The following is a 17,921-nucleotide window of genomic DNA, read 5'->3' on the forward strand; positions in this document are numbered from 1 at the left end:
AAACTACAAAGGATAGACAAACAACGTCACTAGTGTTATAATTAACTTCAATAATACATCTGTTTTTTCTTAGACCAATAAAGCACAATAAATTTCCTCACAGAATTTTCACAACTTTATGAACAGCTGTCAAGTCTTACGTGGATTAAAAATAATAGAAAGAGTAAAGGTTGCCACTCATTGAGCAGTCAACAGGCACATAAACAAAACTGAGATTGTCATTTAACTTTTGAACAATACGTTTCCTCAGAGCCAACAGATCAACAAAAAAAAAAAAACTAAATAAACAAACACAAGTGTGCAGACACACACACACACACACACACACACACACACACACGCACAGGTACAGGGCACAACAAAATGAATGAATGGGAATTTGAATTCCAATGCTGATCATTAAACTTGTGACACAATAACATCAGCATGGAGAATAGCATCAATGTTTTAAATTAAACAACAAGTAGTATTAACTGCAGGATACTGATATCAATAAATTCCTATTCTTACATCAGACACAACAATGCATTAACATTTAGCTTTTACGTCATGAGTTAAGGAGCGCCAAGCAAAAACCCTTCTGGGACAGAAGTGTATACTTTCTAATAGGTGAGAGTTTGGAGCAGTTAATTATGATGTATGTTTAAAGTAGCTGAGATTAAACATGCAGATTGATCCAATAATCCCTTGGATCAGGCAGCCATACTGGTCTATGGAACATGGCACTATCGATTCACTAAAGAGTACCATTGTTCTCCTTTCCTTCAAATACGAGGCAGATAATTGCTAAACATGGCCTTTATAGTATCTCAGGAAGCATTTTGGGTGAAATATGAGAGACAATCGGTTACAGAACCTGGCTGCTAAATCTGTAGCATTGCTCAAATTCCTATATTTACTTCTAAGTTTTTATCCATTTTACCTCCTGAATAATGTCATGATTAATTAGACACAGAATTGAAATTGTTCACCTTCGATAAAACAGTTCAATTGTGCAGGTAAAGGAAACTGACTTTCATAATCGCCATACTTCTTAAGTATTATCAAATACTTTCACGTTAACATACATTCCAGTAGATTTACAAACTTCTATGTCAACATTAATCAAAATGAAATTATATTTCATAATATGGAAAATAGTTCAGTTTAGATTTAACACTAATGTTAGTATGAAGAAAATAAGAACAAAGAAGCAGGCACAAATAATACAACATTTATTTGATAAAATACTGAAGTGAACTTCACTTTTTGGACTGTTTCTAAGTGACCAAATAACAAGAAGTAATGGGAGGAAAAGAAACCCAACTAGGAAACATACTCAAAACAACATAATTACTCTACAACTAGGAGAAATTTGTTACTTCATAAATTGTTACTTTTAAAAGGGACATACCAACTCAAAATTGAACAAATGTGATTCATACAGTAGATCAAGACATGCACGGAAAAAAGGAAGGAAGGAAGGAACTGCCGATCGACAGCAATGTCATTAGAGATAGAGCACAAGCCTGGATTATGAAAAGATGGGAAAGGAAGTCAACCATGCCCTTTTTTCAAAGGAACCATCTTGGTATTTTGCTGGGAGCAATTTAGAGAAATCACGGAAAACCTAAATCTGGATGGCCAGATGTGGGTTTGAACCCTCGTCTTCCCATATACGAATCCAGTGCACCAACCATTGCACCACATCACCTGTTGTCAAGACACAGCACACACTGTAACTGTTGTATATGGCAACACTACCAATGTGCATAACCTGGTATGCTACAGCATGTTTAAGCTGATTTAATGAAGCAACATGTGCTAAACAGTAATAACAAAGATACATGGATGTTACATACTTCCATGGGATTAGAGAGAAGGACGGTGTGGTGGCAGGGGTGTTGAGACCATAATGATTGTTTATATTCTGATAGGTGCAGAGAACATTATGTATCAAATCTAGGATGTGCTTTCACCCGACAAGGAAATAGACAGAATTGTCATATCAAACCTATGATGATGTTTTAGCCACGTGTTACCATCTACTAAAATCAACATACTAAATTTCAGCTGCAGACACCATCAGGAAGTATCCTAATAAAAAATAAGAGACAGATACCCCTGGATCTGGTTGGCTGTTTTTACGGCAAGTGTTGTGTGTATAACATGGAATGCACAGCCATCTTATTATTCCTGCTGCATTTGCTTAAGAGAATTCCAATTCCAGGTTTTGTTAAAAGGGGAAGCAAATGTCCTTTTTTCCCTCAGGATCTTCTTTTAATCTTTGGTAACTGTTTGGAAATACATCTTTTTGACTCTAGTTGGCATTTAAAAAAATACTCTGTACACCCAATCTCACCTCACAGGTTATAGGGAACCCTGTGAATGTTCTGCTGCTGGCTATAGAGACACACAACAGATACCAACTGAAGCCACTGACAGAAAACATGTTTGATGTGATGTTTGAAATAGTTAATTTTTACACAAACATTTAAATAGTGCAGATATGAGATTAGAAACAACTGAAACACTTGGTACCATACTGTAGACTATAAATCCACCAACAATGAAGAAGCTAAAAGAATTTCTACTCATGATGATCTTTAAGTGATAGTGCAACATTTGATTATCAGTTACCTCCAAATAAACACCACTAACTAGAATTAACTTATCAGACAAAGAAACAGCGATGGTATATTGGTTAAACAAAAGTGTCCAGAACACCTGTGTGTGAGTACCATTCAAAAGAAATTTCACTTTGTCCATTTGGAATGTTAATTGCATAGAAGGAAAGACAAAGCTCCAAAATGAAGTACCACTCAAATGGATAGTACAATGATTTTGAGCATACTGTTTTTTGAGCTTTTTTCTGATGCCAGACAAAAGGTCATTTAGTGTCAGTGATAGTATTTTGAGAGACTGGGCTTTAGCTATTGCTAAGGATATAGGTTTACATTAATTTACCGCCTCTCAAATTTGGATAAGTTGCTTAAAAAAACTGCATAACATTGCATCAAGAAAAATAATACTAAAAATTTTGTGAAACAGATCAGAAACTGAAGTGATTGAAACGAATGTGATGGAAACTTTTGTAACAAATGCAAAGCATAAGATCACTAGTTTTAGTGAATTTTTTGTTTACAATGTAGATCAGTCCAGTTCCGAAAAAAGGAATGTAGGCTGTCACTAAAAACGGAAAAACATACAGAGACAAATGTGCACTTCACATCCGCCCTCTGTAATCAGAATCGATGGTTCAGTGTTACCCACACTATATGTCTGTCTTCAGAAATCAACAGGAAATTTTGGACTACATGTGAAAAGATCAATGTTTTAGATAGCCAATCATGAGGTAGACTAATCAAAGTCTGGGAGAATTTGAGATTAAAAGGTTAAATTTTTCATGCATCACACTTTTCTTTTGTTCTGTGGGAACAAATACTTTCTCCTTCTAAAATCTTGGTTAATTTACAAAAAGTCTGAATCATTAACTGCCGCATGGGCTAAGAACTGCCCAGTTCATGGCTGCCAATGCTCTCAAAGCAGTAAGCATGATCCCAAGAAAAAATGTTTACAAAGGGACCTGGAAAATTCCACGAATATATGACACAAATCAAATTGAGCATATGTTAGTATCCAAAACATGGGCAAACGGCACTGAAAATGTATGCATGATTTTGGAAGCAAACTCAGACTCAGTCCACTAACATGTGGCTACAAAAATGAAGCAAAGGATTGATATGGCATATAAAGGGAAAACTACGAGAATTCTGAACTGTGGTGAAGGACATAACAGGGAACTCTACCCAACCTAGAAATGAGGAGTCATATTATGGTGAATGTAGACGCGTGGTGCAACAGAAGAATAAAGCAAGATTAAAATGTCTCCAATAAAATATCTAGGTTATGTATAATAAAAGGACGACAGAAACAGCCATGATGTGCAGAAGAAAGAAAAAAGAAGCTTTAAAAAGGAAGACAGAGGATATTAAAAAGCATTAAACAGGAATGAGAGTAGAAAGTTTTACAAGCAGTTAAAAGAAGGTCCATAAGGGTAAAAACCTAAATAATAGGCTGCAAGTACAAATATGGACATTTGCAGACAGCAAAGGGGAAATGATGAACAGAATATTTTAAAGAAATGTTGGAGGATGAGTGCACTGATGGGGAGCAACAGATATTATAGAACACAGAAGAACCAAAAATAGAAGAGCCTACTCTTGCACAAGTATAAAGGGTGGTGAACTGTCAAAAACTCACAAATCTCCAGGAACTGATGGAATAATTGCTGAGCTGCTAAAGAGAGGAGGCATTACTTTATACAGATGGATACATAAACTTATCTGGTTATCTGGAATCAAGAAAGAATTCCAGAAGAATGGACGAAGGGTGTAATTCAGTCATATATAAGGAAGGCAACAATTACAGAGGGATACTCTGTTGAATGTGGCATATAAGATTTTACCCAGAATCCTATATAACAGACTAGACCCATATGTGAAAGACATATTGGGCAGTTATCAGTGAGGCTTTAGGCCTAATAGATCAACTATGGACCATATATTCATACTGAGACAAAGCATATGAATATAACATAGAAGTCAACAATATCTACGTGGACTTCAAGTAGGCTTTTGATAGTCTAAATAGTGAAAAAATGATAGAATATATAAAACAGCCTGGCATAACAACCAATAGCTGATGCTCTTACACAATGTTTTCCAATCTGACCTTAGAAGTGATTCTACAAAAACTGCAGATATTTGGGCACATAGATAAAGACCACACAGTTTGCTGCATATGCTGATTATGTTGCAATTATTAGCAGATGAAGGACATCATTGGAGATAGTAGTGGTAGATCTGAAAGAAGCTGCAAAGCATACAGGACTCGAAATTAATGAATCAGAAACTAAATATATGAAGCTACACAGAACAGGGGACAATAACCTGGATTACTGATCAGCAGCAGATTTTAATTTTGAGCACAGAGAGGATTTTGAATAACTAGCAGCTAATATTTAGTTAGTTAGATAATTTTCATGTCACTGAAATAAAAGCCTGCTTTTAGGTGGCCACATGTGTTATCATACATTTATAAAGCTAATGATGCCCAAGATGGTAAATCAACAGCTCAAAATGACTATATGGCTGTGATTAGGCCAGTGGCTACATATGAATGTAAAGTATGGATGCTGACCAGCACTGATGAACAACAACTGAGAATATTTTAAGAAGCCTACTACAGAAAATTTATGGAGGAATCTGGCTCTAAAATGATTCAAATGGCTCTAAGCACTATGTGACTTAACTTCTGAGGTCATCAGTTGCCTAGAACTTAGAACTAATTAAACCTAACTAACCTAAGGACATCACACACATCCATGCCCGAGGCAGGATTCGAACCTGCGACAGTAGTGGTCGCTCGGTTCCAGACTGTAGCACCTAGAACCGCACGGCCAATACGGCCAGTGGAGGAATCTGGGATAATGACTGTATTCTGATAGCAAGGACCAATTACGAGTTGGACCATCTCAACCAAGGAGCTGTTACTATAAGGCTAATTAAAAGTAAAAGAACAGCCTGGCTAGAGCATGTCCTAAGGATAGTGGACACCAGTACATCTTGAAGTGGAAACTGCCAGGAAGAACATTAAAAGAAAGGCTATGTCAACAATAGCGGCACAACATGGAAGGAAACATCAGAGCCCTAAGAATAAGAGGATGGAGAAGAAATGTCAGCGAGATGGCAGTTAGACAAAGAATTTTTCCATCAGTGCAAGGCATTTTACTTAACATTAATAAATTAAATCATTATGGATAGACCACTGCAGTTTCCAGTTTACCACCATGACAACATTCTCATGTTGCAGTCATAAGTACACTATCAGTCTTCCTTTCCCCTGTTTAAAAATCCGGTAAGAGTGGCGCTGCTTAATGTATTGATACTAGGCTGGATTCATCCCCAAATCTGACCCAATTTTGTCTCAGAACATCTAAGTCTGCACCTCAAAGGGCTGGAAATATCTCCCTAATTGTATGTTCCTAGTAAACAAAAACGTCTGTTTAGAGCATTGCATCAATATTTCACATTCTTGCAAAAGTTACAAGGAATAAAATTAATGTTGAAATGTTGGAAACCTTGTATTTATAGGGAACAGTTAAATGAAAATGAGACAGATGAGAAAAAAGTAAGTCAACTCTATATGATTTTAAAAGTAATCACTGTGAATGTTGACAAATCTATCACACTGTGAGATGAGACAGTCAATACCTTAATGGAAAAACATTTGTGGTTGCCTACAGAAACATAATTGTACTCAGACATGCACCACTTCATCCAAACCAAATCAAGAATATTTTTCTTCAGGGCTCCAAAAATATGTAAGTGGCATGGTCAGAGATCAGGACTTTATGGAGGATGTGTAAAGGCTTTCCAGTGAAACTTCTGCAGCATAGTCGAAACAACCTTGTGCAAAGTGTCCATGTACTGCTGCACTTTAATTGTGGTGGTGTGTTCCAGAACATCAATGAGCACTGGGCCCTCACAGCCAAACAGGAAGGTCATCATGACTTTTCCAAAGCTGGTGTGGCTGTTGTATTAACTACTGCACAAGATTTGCTGGGAAGCCCTTACAATTCTCCATACATACCCTGTCTTTCACCATGAAAATTCCATATTTTTGGAGCCTTGAAGAAAGACATTCATGGCTGTCAATTTGCTTCAGATGAAGAGTTGCACATCTGAGTACAATCACGGTTCTGTAGGCAACTTCAACCATTTTTCCATGAAGGCACTAACTGTTCTTGTCTCACAGTGGGCTAAATGTATTAACAGTTATGGCACTTCATCTGCCTCATTTTCATCTGACTGCCCCTTATATTTGTATATACTCTATACAAATTTGGGAGAAATGTTATGGATACAATATAAGCTGTATTTGTCCACTAACATTTAATTAATTTATGATCACATTCAATCGGTGATTAAGCACTTACCTCACAACCTAATGGGCAGTGATACAAGTTCAGGACGGTACACGAAAAATTTCAAGGGTGGAAACCATGTGAAAAAATGTCATATTTCATTATTGCCTTACAATAATCTCCAGTTCATGTCAGGTGGTGAAATTTTGCATGTAGATTGTAACTAACATGGAGTACAAGTGGCAAAAAAACCATGGCAGATTTCAACATGACTAGCCTGACTATTCCCTTGAGAGTAACTCTGCCTTCACACCATATATCCTCATAATATTCAATAATATTAACATAAAGCTGGGTATTATGTAAGAAACAAGGAATACGCAAAAAGCACAAATGTGAAAACAACCACTCTGTAAGGACACTGTGGTACTGGTTCTGCAGGTATGACTGAATACTGAAATAATAATGTAGAACTACAGACTGTTGCAACAGTCTTTATTTATGTATTTATTTCACCTAGCAGGAATAGAGACTTCGGGCACACTCTTACATCCAACCAGGCTTTCTTAGTGAGTAAACATTACAGATTGTAGGGTACATGAGCAATATTTAAAAATAATAATGACGATGACAATGTATAGTAATGAATATTAGTTGACCCATCCAAACAATTTGCAGTCTATCCTGCTCAATTACTGACAGGTAATACAGTAACAGAGATATACATAAATACAAATATCTATTAATGAAAGGTAGTATTTGAATAGTAGTAACAAATATTAGTCTCTCTACAAAAAATCAGTATCATTATATACAATATGTTTAATTGTAAAACATATAACAAGGAAATACTGTCTTTGTCATATTTTATTTTTTCAAACTTCTTTATTTTACAAAACTTCTTTAAAAATAATGTAAGCAGTTATAACGTGATCATTGTTAACCTTATGGCTGTATGCGTCTTTAGCACAAACATAAATATCAGTGAATGTGTAAATTCGTGAAAAAGTATAACTGCTCATGCAAAAAACACATTCTGGTAAATACAATCCTGCCCTTTAAAGCATTTGACCTTACACTTTATTAATTGTCACAACAAAGGCTCTTGTTTCCTTATCATTTGGAAAGACAAGGTTGGATCAGAAGGTGTGAGGTTAATGGGCAGTATGAGCTCATTTTTAGACAAGTCAATGAATTTAGCAATGATGTACTCATCTAACTGAGTTACAACTAATATTGCACAACAATGAACCCCTGATTAGCATTAAGATTTCTAACTAACACAATAATAGCACTTTTCTTTACAAGCAATTGATGAAGTGGTAAACTGGATGGATTTAATGAGTCCAAGAATTCTACTGGGTACATATGAACGTTGTTAATTTCTTCAAGATGGCAGAATCGAGAGCTGAGGTAGATCTTTGCCTCTACATGTAACAAACTGGAAGTCACAAATTAATTAACTGTTGTACAGTCATCATTATCTGAACATAGTATCGCCTGCAACTAGAATTGCATAACATTTTGTTCATTGCTTTCTGTGGCATTGAATATGGTGGCAATAAAACTATTGTAATTACAATAACAATGTTTAGGATTGCTTCATTGAAGTAATCTGTTTGATTTCTTATTCACCATTACTCAACTTAAGTAACCACTCAGTGAATATGGTATCTTAATTTGCCCTCATATCTTTAGCCAGTTTGTGAATTTTAACATGACACTATAACGGTTATCATTTAAATGCAGTTTCAGCAAAGACTGTTCCATTAGCAGGTCTAATGATGTGTGATATTTGAAGGGAATCTCCACCAAACAGAATTATTTTGTCTGCATAAGGGAGATTATTATTCATGTAGTCCCTTGAAAGTCGATCGACAACACTTAGCACTTCTTTCGGAACCAGTGAACTCTCATCCCAAATGATGAGATAAGAGTTACAGAAAAGTTATGCATCCTTAGTGTGAGTGAGAATTAATGAGACTGATACATTTAAGATAGTTACAGGTAGTTTGAAAATTGAATGAGATGTGCGTCCCCCTGGCAGGAGATTGGCAGCAATACCTGTCCATGCAACAGCTAAAACAACTTCGTTTTCACTTCATAAAATGTGATACAAAGTTTTGTAGACAAATATTTTTCCAGAGACTCCAAGTTCATCAGTGAGGCAACAATTGGGAATCTTATTTCTGACTGAATCAGCTATTGCCTCCTGTTCTTCCTTTAACTTTTTCACGGGTCGGCAGGTGGAACTGTTGGCAAGATTTGCCATGAAATTTAAAACCATTCTCCGATTCTAGCAACGTTAGGTTGTAGACTTCAGGTGTGTGTGTGTGTGCTGTCTCTGAAAAATCTTCTGAGAGTGTGTCCTGATATGTTCACAACTCAGGTATATTGACAGAACAGAATATACAGTTGATGGCAAAAATCTGTCTCAACTGTGTTGGCATTTGGTGTCTGGCAGCCTCCTGCAAACATTCTTTCCATCCAGTGTTAATTAATGACTAAATGTAATTTTTCTACAGTTTAGAGTAAAGAGATCCACAGTATTACATCAACTGTGCCTAGACCGTCAAATGATTGTTGTCCTTAGACATGCAGAAGCTGTACTTGGAGGTGGATTCACAGTGCAGGTGTGTCCAAAGCACTTGGTGTTTTTCTTGTGAATAATCCATTGTCCTTTTGACCACACAAAATGTTCTGGAACTTCATGGTAAAGGTACTTGTGTGAGGTAATACTGTACTTGAACAATTAAAAAATGCCACGAATTTGTAGTCCCTATGAAGGTTAGCCTGAAAGTACATCATGTGTCGTTCTGATAAATAGACAGATCGTCGCTCAATCGTATGACATCGGTGGAAAAGCCAGACTTCGCTTAATCACCATAGAATCTCAGGTGGTCTCTCATGACAACAACTCAAGTAAATCTTGACTTCATCAACAACAAGTTGTCATTCACCTTCCGAATCTGAATGCAATCCTAAAGCCATGCAGTCATTTCTGTTATACACATACTTGAACAAATATGTAACAGATCTGATCAAAGAACAACGTTCAAGATTGATATGAGAGTGTTATTTTCTACTGAGAAATCTGCAGAATGGTACAATCCATCGACTATCAACAATAAATGATCGAAATGTCACTGTAATGCCATTACTACATCGTCTATAATTAGGGTAACCATTAACATTTAAGTCAGTTCCCTCCTGAAAATGTTTTGGATAATTTTTCATATTTTTTGTTCTTGCCTGCAGGGACTGTTCAGATTGACAGTACCACGAGGTCTGTGTACCAAGAATTCCTGAATAACTTCAAAATGTTTGGGATCCATTTCTTTAGCTGGAATTTCTGGACAAATTAAAGTGTCTACATCTTCAAATGAATGTAATTTATCTTCATTTGACAGAATGAGCACAAAGTGTGCATGGCGGAGATCTCCCTTTTGCAATTCAACAACATAAACATAACCAATGACTACACCTAGTACATGTGTTTTTAAACAGATTGTGTAATAAAGCTACCAAATTTAACCATAGAAATTAATTCAGATCTATGTTCATCTGTTTCAGCTGAGAGGTAATTTCAGTCCACTTGCAGTTGCAAGTAACTGTGAGAAACAGATCAGGCTTTCCTAAGTGGGCAACAATGGCCATCGCGTCTTGATAATTTTGAAGCATACTGCAAGGACTCTCATTGTAAGCAGAAGGAAGATCAATGTATATATTCCCTAATTGCTCCCCCTTGTTCAGCATCAGTGTAAAGAAAGTCCATCAAACCTTTGTAACTATCAGCTACAAGTTCTTTTTGATGTGATTGAATAAACCTTCTACTTTGATATAACTGTCAACAATATGTTGTTGAAATAATTTACCTGAAGCATGAAGTACAGTGAAACCCTCTCCAACTGCTAGATGATAACAATAGTACTGTAGCTGTGTTGTGACTGTTATCAATGCAGTATCATGAACTTGAACATTAGGCTTACCTACAGTCCATCCAGACTCACCATATGGAAAAAGCAGTTAACAGCACATCAGATCAAAATGAGGATTCAAGTAAGATACTGTCGTAAGTGTGCCAGTTCTTTTAGAACAGAGGACAAAATTTAAAATTATCTGATGTGTTCTGTCACCAGTGCTAAAAACAGCAGCCATCTCACTGACTGCAGGCACGTTGGATCTTCCAGGATGAAATGTATTATTAGTATTGAATTGAATTTGAAAATCAGGTACACGGCGAGCTACATCTTTTATGTATTTAAACGACTGTGCATAAGGATTATGTGTATCAAGCATTTCCCTGCAACAGGTTCTATTGGCTTTATTCTCTATATGATGATGTAATGGAGTATCAAAATCTATAATGAAGAGGTCAGCATAAGTTGGTGCAACTTCCTACCATATGATACACCTATCCATGCAATGTGGACTGCTGCAAGAGATATCACCTGTCTTAAACTAAACTGATGCAAATGCCAGAGCATTGTTAAACTGTCTAATATTTCCTATGTTGTTCTTAGTATAGTCATTATTCAGTTCTATGAGGTTTTGAAGCTCTTCACAAACTTTAATTGGGTCTAAGTTAACCTCCCCCTTGTGGAACACATGGTAGCTGAATTGTCACTGAACTCCCATGCAAGCAACCTCGCAGAACAACATGCACACATTTGGTCCATATTATCAGCACTGTGTGTTTGAACTTCATTGCCTTTAAGGAAAAGATGGGCAGAACAATATTTTTTGGTAGTTTATGTAGTTGCATTTATATTTTGATGGAGGTGAAGTAGGTAAGTTGGTGACACAAAGTTGATGTCTTGCACAAATTGTTGCCACTGAACACTGATAGGTCTTGTCTATAGCTGCACTGAGCTTCTCTATCTTGCTGAAGTTGAAGTTATCTATGTTCATCACTTCCTCTGGCATTTCTTCTACAGTTTGTGACATGTTTCTATGGTGTGGAATGCCCTCTGGTTGGATGTCACTCTCTCGATATTATCATGTTGTGCCCGATGGCACTTTAGAAACTTGAAATACAGAAGAAAAAAATTAGCAGACATTTGACAGTTTTTGGTTTTTGTAATTATTCATTTGTTAAGAAAAATTAATTACAAATAAATGTACCTGGTCATAACTGCTAGTTGGCCTTTGCTAGCGATAGAGATTAACGGTATTGAGTTTAAAACAATCACTGTAAAGTAATGATGAATTAAAAGTTAAATGTACTAAGTAATAAATTAAGTTATAAAAGTGAATGGTACATACCCGTGATGATGAAAGTTGATGTAATTCAGTTTGTTCATGCAGCAAATCACGTGACAGACTACTCTTGCGTAAAGAATCTACCAAACTGCAGCCACAGTCGTGCGTGTTAGTTAAACAGATTGTCAACAGACGGCACATTCTACACTGTTCTTAGAAAAATGTTTTCAAACTAAAGTTTTTTAACGAAAAAAATAACTTTAAACTATCTGTGCATTTTTCATCATTAGTGGTGAAGCTGGAAAATGATGTCTCAATCGTTAATTTTGATTAAGTGACATGGGATATATAGCATGTGAAGATAAAACACTTTTGGGAAATTATATAGCTATATGATGTGAAATTACAGACATGTCAGTCTTAGTAACATTAAACAATTTCCTCACTATGTTCTTTAACTGGGTATAATAAGCAGATTAGATGGAAAGAAAGAAACAGAAATAGAAAGGACGAGAGATGCATAGAGAGATAAACTGCACTGATGATAAAACAAAGCTTTAATCTCCTCTTGAATGCAGAGTAGTTTTGAGTAAGATGCAGGTTACATGATAATTTGCTCCATTGTCATATGGCTTAAATGGGGCAAAGGAACAGCCAAGATGCTGGACATATCCAATATGGTATAGCAGTTGTGGAATGGTGATAGGCATTTGATACATGAGGAGAGGTACTGAGGACACCAGTGAGCAGGTGTGGCTCATAGTTAGTCTCTGTGGTGAAGGCACCCCAAAATACACATTAAAATATATTTCTCAATGATGTATAACAGAATTTAAATCATCAGTAGGCATTTCAAATATTCCACACACTGGTTTAAATAGTTACAGTCAATGCTTTGGGACCTGCCGATATCGAGTGATGTTTTCTTAACAAGCAGTGGCTAATCTTAATGCTGTGCCTTGAAATGGCAGTTTAGTTCTGTGTAGCAGAGGTCTGGGGGCTGACTTCAATAGAGTGCAGCAGTTATGGGCCTCTTGAAGGCTCTGGCCAATGAACAGAGTAGCTGAAATTTCACTACTGAATCTCTGTCTGTGTATGTCTCTATTATGCTTTGATTTGTCATTAATTGACATTAGTATACACTTTTTTATAGTTTTTTGTTTCTGACACTGGCGACAAAACAGAAAACTTCAAGAATTCAGGAATTTCTTTTTTGAAGGCTAGTTCGTCTAATGTTGGAACTGGATGGTGTCTTGAAGCAGCACATTTAAAAAATCAGAAATTCAGGTTTCCTTAGGTCTATTCAAAATGATTCAAAATGGACTCCTGTATTCCATTTATGAGGCATGCCTCAACCTCATCATGAGTGAGCTGTCTAAGACAAGTTTCCTCACAATCTAAGTTGATGAAACCACTGACTGTGCAAACTTATCACAACTGGTGCTAATAATTTGGTATGTGTTATAGGAGATAATAAATGAAAGATTTATTTCCTCTGTATGACAAAATGTCACACTGCAGATGATGTAAATGTAGCTGTTCTCTGCAAGCTAAACAAAAGTAAATGGAACACATGAGAAACTGATACCTCAGTGTTACAGTGATGCTCCTGTTAAGAGTGGCCACAAAAGTGGAGTTCAACAGAGAATTAAAGAAGTGTATAAAATGCTCACTTTATTTACTGCTACACACACAAGTTAAATTTAATTGCTGAATGTTGTGTAACAAGCCTTATGCAAGTGCAGATCTTCTTCAACAACTCAAAGAATTCCTACCTGTCTTTTCCCAGTTTCCTAACCACTCAGCCATTCTTGACAAGATAGTGAAGAAACTTATTCCTACATGTTGCCATTCCATCAGTTAGAATTTCAAATTGTACAGCACTACCACTATATACAAATACCAAACAGAAATTGTCGAGTGCATGTAAAAAAAATTATTGACAGTGACACTAATGATCACAGGACAATAAACAAGGCTATGCGACTTAAGGGTTTCCTGCAAGATGAAGATTTCCACTTCTTGTTACATTTTTTAATAAAATCATGCCTCATTGTGACATTCTGTTCAATGAACTACAGCAACGGAATATTGATGCAGTGAAAACTATCGGACATGTATCTCATTTTGCACTATCTTTTCAGCGTGTTAAGACCTCTATTGACATTGATGATCACTGGAAAGAAGAAGAATCAATTGCAAAATGGAGACATTACATGGAATCAAGAAAGATGCACGTACTAGATGTTTATGACTGCATCATGACTCAGATCAGTGATTGATTAAGTTTTAATGATCACTTTCCAGTTGAACAGCTGTTTAAACTTTCATCTTCATCAAAGCATCAAATTATTTTGGCAAAATAAATAAATAAATAAAATAAAAAAAAACACTGATAGTAGCATAATGACCTGAATGAGTTGTACACCCATTCGGCTTTTATATGGAGCTTTATACATGAAAAGAACTTGGCAGGAGCTTTCCTGAGAGAGTTAAACAACTGTAAGTAATTGTGACCTTCCCAATGGCAACCAGAGATGCATAGCCCTGCTTTTCTATGCTAAAATGGGTAAAAATATTCATGTGAAATACTATGAGTGACAGACAGACATTGTGCACTTGCAATGTGTTCTTGAAAAAGAATTACTGAATCGTTCAAATTTCAATGAAATGGCCACAGACCAATTTGCAGCGCGGAAGGGGAGATCAGCTGATCACATCTATGAAAAAATGAATTAAGGTAAGCAAAACATGCATGAATAGGTGATAAGAAGCAATTCCTTTGTTCAGTTGTGAAACATGGCATTTTTTGTAGGGTAGGCTGAGAATAATGAATTTAGAAATATATATATAGCTATAATAGAAGGAAACATTCCCCGTAGGAAAAATATACCTAAAAACAAAGATGATGTGACTTACCAAATGAAAGTGCTGGCAGGTCGACAGACACACAAACGAACACAAACATACACACAAAATTCAAGCTTTCGCAACAAACTGTTGCCTCATCAGGAAAGAGGGAAGGAGAGGGAAAGACGAAAGGATGTGGGTTTTAAGGGAGAGGGTAAGGAGTCATTGCAGTCCCGGGAGCGGAAAGACTTACCTTAGGGGGAAAAAAGGACGGGTATACACTCGCGCACACACACACGTATCCATCCACACATATACAGACACAAGCAGACATATTTGCTTGTGTCTGTATATGTGTGGATGGATACGCGTGTGTGTGTGTGTGTGTGTGTGTGTATACCCGTCCTTTTTGTCCCCCTAAGGTAAGTCTTTCCGCTCCCGGGACTGGAATGACTCCTTACCCTCTCCCTTAAAACCCACATCCTTCCCTCTCCTTCCCTCTTTCCTGATGAGGCAACAGTTTGTTGCGAAAGCTTGAATTTTGTGTGTATGTTTGTGTTCGTTTGTGTGTCTGTCGACCTGCCAGCACTTTCATTTGGCAAGTCACATCATCTTTGTATATATATATATATAAACTTGTAAATTAGAAACACTGCAAAAGTTGCAAAAGTATCTCAGTCACATATTTCTACTAAGATTGAAACTACTGTAGAAATTGTTATAAATAAATCCATAAAAATATTAAACACCTACACACGAATAAAAATACCGCACATAGTAACTCACCTTCAAATATTTTTATAAATTAGTTCTATCCTTCTGTCCTTTTTCTAGGCATACATGTCGATAACATGAGATATGAACTCCTGCTGTTTGGTCGAAGATTTCACAGTTCCCTTCTCTATAGCTAGAATCTCCAAGTTTGACCATCTGTCATATGTCACTGTGTTGTGAAGGTATATTTTCATATGTTTTAATGTACTCATGATTCTTGTGCAAAACGTGCTGGTTGCAAGAACCAACAATAGTAATTTCACACATTCAGAGAACACGTTTTTTACTCCAGTGTTTATAAGGGCTCTAAGGAGGTCCTAGCACTGTAGATGTTCATCCTTGCTGCTGTATATAAATATAAGTTCTCCTTTCACCTTTTCACTGACAAAGAAGGGATATATTTTAAGTACTGTAGTTTTCCAACTTCATTTACCAGGAAATTGTCTGGCCTACTATAACCTGAGAACTTTTTTCTCATCTACGAGTTATGTAAAATCTGTTCCATGAAAGTCATGGAGTCTGGTTTCCATGTTTACTATCATTGTGTCAATTATTTTGAATGCCAGCCATCTCAAATTCTGAATACTTGCTTCTGTTTTGTTAAAATTAATTTTGGATACTCCTGCTGAATTTATTAGGCTCTAAGCTTCCACAATGCATTTCAGAATAATTTCCTCACATCTTAGTCTTTCAACAGCATTAATGTAGTTTTCAGTTTCAAGCTTACAGCATCTTATGCCCACAGTTTTTCTTTGCAAGATGTCAAACTAGATACTTGTATGCTGGAAAATTGGATTGTACAGCTGCAGTAGAAAAAGAAAGATTTGATCATTCTCTATACTATTTAGCACAATTGCTTGATGTACAGAATTATCATCCCACCCTTCATTCTTCATCACATCATTAAATGCTACTCCAAGGCGTGTGTAGTAAAGAATAACAGTTTGTACAGGACTTTGTAGTTTAAATCCTCTTACCCTCAGAAGTTCACTTCTTTTACTGGAACAGCTAAAATGTGTGAAATCATGATAGATTTGCCACAGTTTTACTTGCATAATCTTTTTACAAGCATAGAGGAGAACTAGGGTCAACTCATGGGTATCACAGTAGATAAAGAGAGGATACGCTTGTTTCACAATAGAATGGACACCATAATTTTTCCCTGCCCTTGCACTGCAGCCGTCATATGTTGCAATACTAATTTTTTAAAATTAATATTCCAACTGCTTAGCACTCGCAACAAAACAGTGGCTATACCTTGTGCATCTGATCTTTGGATACGTCTAAAACGCTATGAATCTCTCTTGTATTCCTCCTGATTTATTATCTGCAAAACAAAAAATTACACTTATCTGAATTCTAGTTGAGACATCGATTGTTTTGTCGGCTTGTACTGATGCAAAAGGATTACTTTTAACTTCACTTGAAATTTGTTCTTCAACAGCATCCTCGATAAAAGCTATTAATTCATTCTGTATATCATCAGGAGTGACTTTAAATACCCAATCGGATGCTAATTGATCTTTCAAAAGTTATAAATTTTTTCCTTTATTTAGTGACACCGTAGATTTGTCATGACCTTGAAGAGCTAACTCTTGCTGTGCTAAAAAGTAGATAGTCGAAATAAGTCTCTTCATTATACTTCTGTTTCAATCAACCTTCTCCTTATGTTTTAAGGCATCCAGGCATGTTGCTTCTGAAAGCATGTGGTCAATTTTTTACTGCACTTAACTTTTTGTATTTAACAGCTGCTGCGATATGTAAAATGAAACATGCAAACTTTTTAGCTTTTGAAAGGAAATTTTGAAGACTCTCTTAGCCTATTTACCACTAACCATTCCAAATAGCACGCAGTAGAAAGAAAAAAGTTTGTTCTTTGCAGCACTGCCACTTAACCAGGGTTTTGAATTGTACCATTGTGTTCGGAAGTGTCTCACAAATTTTCCATAAGCTTTTTAATAGACAGATTTGGTGCCAGCTTTCATTCTTCACCAGGAGTTTATCTTCCAAAGAAAGAGAGAGAATAACGTAGGGTTTTCGATTAAAAAATTCAGTGGATCTTGCGATGAAATAAATGCCTCCATGGCAGTTTGAGGTAGCCAACAACATCATGTGTTACAAAATAATGATTTAAATACACTCCTGGAAATGGAAAAAAGAACACATTGACACCGGTGTGTCAGACCCA

At 36.3% G+C, this 17,921-nt stretch overlaps 1 protein-coding gene across 5 annotated transcripts in view; it reads right to left on the bottom strand.

Annotated features, from left to right (window-relative positions):
* Window positions 1-17,921, bottom strand: part of LOC126183263 (rho GTPase-activating protein 190) — a 308,492-nt gene that overhangs the window by 15,832 nt on the left and 274,739 nt on the right. The window lies entirely within an intron of this gene.

Source organism: Schistocerca cancellata, chromosome 4 (assembly GCF_023864275.1).
Source record: "Schistocerca cancellata isolate TAMUIC-IGC-003103 chromosome 4, iqSchCanc2.1, whole genome shotgun sequence".
Taxonomy (NCBI): domain Eukaryota; kingdom Metazoa; phylum Arthropoda; class Insecta; order Orthoptera; family Acrididae; genus Schistocerca; species Schistocerca cancellata.